Source organism: Schistocerca gregaria, unplaced genomic scaffold (assembly GCF_023897955.1).
Source record: "Schistocerca gregaria isolate iqSchGreg1 unplaced genomic scaffold, iqSchGreg1.2 ptg000873l, whole genome shotgun sequence".
Taxonomy (NCBI): Eukaryota; Metazoa; Arthropoda; class Insecta; order Orthoptera; family Acrididae; genus Schistocerca; species Schistocerca gregaria.
The window spans coordinates 1-2,500 of NW_026062234.1; the positions used below are offsets into that span (position 1 = coordinate 1).

At 61.0% G+C, this 2,500-nt stretch overlaps 1 non-coding gene across 1 annotated transcript in view; it reads left to right on the forward strand.

The window, feature by feature from the left end:
- LOC126323824 (large subunit ribosomal RNA) overlaps nucleotides 1-2,500 on the forward strand; it is a gene marked incomplete at its 5' end in the record, with an annotated part of 4,312 nt that continues 1,812 nt past the window's right edge. Inside the window, one exon of the ribosomal RNA XR_007559689.1 lies at nucleotides 1-2,500. This exon is cut by the window's right edge and continues 1,812 nt beyond it. This is a non-coding gene — a ribosomal RNA (large subunit ribosomal RNA).

Sequence of the window (2,500 nt, forward strand, 5' to 3'; positions counted from 1 at the left end):
AGAGTGCAGCTCTAAGTGGGTGGTAAACTCCATCTGAGACTAAATATGACCACGAGACCGATAGCGAACAAGTACCGTGAGGGAAAGTTGAAAAGAACTTTGAAGAGAGAGTTCAAAAGTACGTGAAACCGTTCTGGGGTAAACGTGAGAAGTCCGAAAGGTCGAACGGGTGAGATTCACGCCCATCCGGCCACTGGCCCCCGCCCTCGGCAGATGGGGCCGGCCGCCCGCGCGGAGCAATCCGCGGCGGGGTCGTGTCCGGTTGCCTTTCCACTCGCCGCGGGGTGGGGCCGTTCCGGTGTGCGGTGGGCCGCACTTCTCCCCTAGTAGGACGTCGCGACCCGCTGGGTGCCGGCCTACGGCCCGGGTGCGCAGCCTGTCCTTCCGCGGGCCTCGGTTCGCGTCTGTTGGGCAGAGCCCCGGTGTCCTGGCTGGCTGCTCGGCGGTATATCTGGAGGAGTCGATTCGCCCCTTTGGGCGCTCGGGCTCCCGGCAAGCGCGCGCGGTTCTTCCCGGATGACGGACCTACCTGGCCCGGCCCCGGACCCGCGCCGCTGTTGGCTCGGGATGCTCTCGGGCGGAATAATCGCTCCCGTCAGCGGCGCTTCAGCTTTGGACAATTTCACGACCCGTCTTGAAACACGGACCAAGGAGTCTAACATGTGCGCGAGTCATTGGGCTGTACGAAACCTAAAGGCGTAATGAAAGTGAAGGTCTCGCCTTGCGCGGGCCGAGGGAGGATGGGGCTTCCCCGCCCTTCACGGGGCGGCGGCCTCCGCACTCCCGGGGCGTCTCGTCCTCATTGCGAGGTGAGGCGCACCTAGAGCGTACACGTTGGGACCCGAAAGATGGTGAACTATGCCTGGCCAGGACGAAGTCAGGGGAAACCCTGATGGAGGTCCGTAGCGATTCTGACGTGCAAATCGATCGTCGGAGCTGGGTATAGGGGCGAAAGACTAATCGAACCATCTAGTAGCTGGTTCCCTCCGAAGTTTCCCTCAGGATAGCTGGTGCTCGTACGAGTCTCATCCGGTAAAGCGAATGATTAGAGGCCTTGGGGCCGAAACGACCTCAACCTATTCTCAAACTTTAAATGGGTGAGATCTCCGGCTTGCTTGATATGCTGAAGCCGCGAGCAAACGACTCGGATCGGAGTGCCAAGTGGGCCACTTTTGGTAAGCAGAACTGGCGCTGTGGGATGAACCAAACGCCGAGTTAAGGCGCCCGAATCGACGCTCATGGGAAACCATGAAAGGCGTTGGTTGCTTAAGACAGCAGGACGGTGGCCATGGAAGTCGGAATCCGCTAAGGAGTGTGTAACAACTCACCTGCCGAAGCAACTAGCCCTGAAAATGGATGGCGCTGAAGCGTCGTGCCTATACTCGGCCGTCAGTCTGGCAGTCATGGCCGGTCCTCGCGGCCGGCCGCGAAGCCCTGACGAGTAGGAGGGTCGCGGCGGTGGGCGCAGAAGGGTCTGGGCGTGAGCCTGCCTGGAGCCGCCGTCGGTGCAGATCTTGGTGGTAGTAGCAAATACTCCAGCGAGGCCCTGGAGGGCTGACGCGGAGAAGGGTTTCGTGTGAACAGCCGTTGCACACGAGTCAGTCGATCCTAAGCCCTAGGAGAAATCCGATGTTGATGGGGGCCGTCATAGCATGATGCACTTTGTGCTGGCCCCCGTTGGGCGAAAGGGAATCCGGTTCCTATTCCGGAACCCGGCAGCGGAACCGATATAAGTCGGGCCCCTCTTTTAGAGATGCTCGTCGGGGTAACCCAAAAGGACCCGGAGACGCCGTCGGGAGATCGGGGAAGAGTTTTCTTTTCTGCATGAGCGTTCGAGTTCCCTGGAATCCTCTAGCAGGGAGATAGGGTTTGGAACGCGAAGAGCACCGCAGTTGCGGCGGTGTCCCGATCTTCCCCTCGGACCTTGAAAATCCGGGAGAGGGCCACGTGGAGGTGTCGCGCCGGTTCGTACCCATATCCGCAGCAGGTCTCCAAGGTGAAGAGCCTCTAGTCGATAGAATAATGTAGGTAAGGGAAGTCGGCAAATTGGATCCGTAACTTCGGGATAAGGATTGGCTCTGAGGATCGGGGCGTGTCGGGCTTGGTCGGGAAGTGGGTCAGCGCTAACGTGCCGGGCCTGGGCGAGGTGAGTGCCGTAGGGGTGCCGGTAAGTGCGGGCGTTTAGCGCGGGCGTGGTCTGCTCTCGCCGTTGGTTGGCCTCGTGCTGGCCGGCGGTGCAGGATGCGCGCGCCTGCGCGGCGTTCGCGCCCCGGTGCTTCAACCTGCGTGCAGGATCCGAGCTCGGTCCCGTGCCTTGGCCTCCCACGGATCTTCCTTGCTGCGAGGCCGCGTCCGCCTTAGCGTGCTCCTCCGGGGGCGCGCGGGTGCGCGGATTCTCTTCGGCCGCCATTCAACGATCAACTCAGAACTGGCACGGACTGGGGGAATCCGACTGTCTAATTAAAACAAAGCATTGCGATGGCCCTAGCGGGTGTTGACG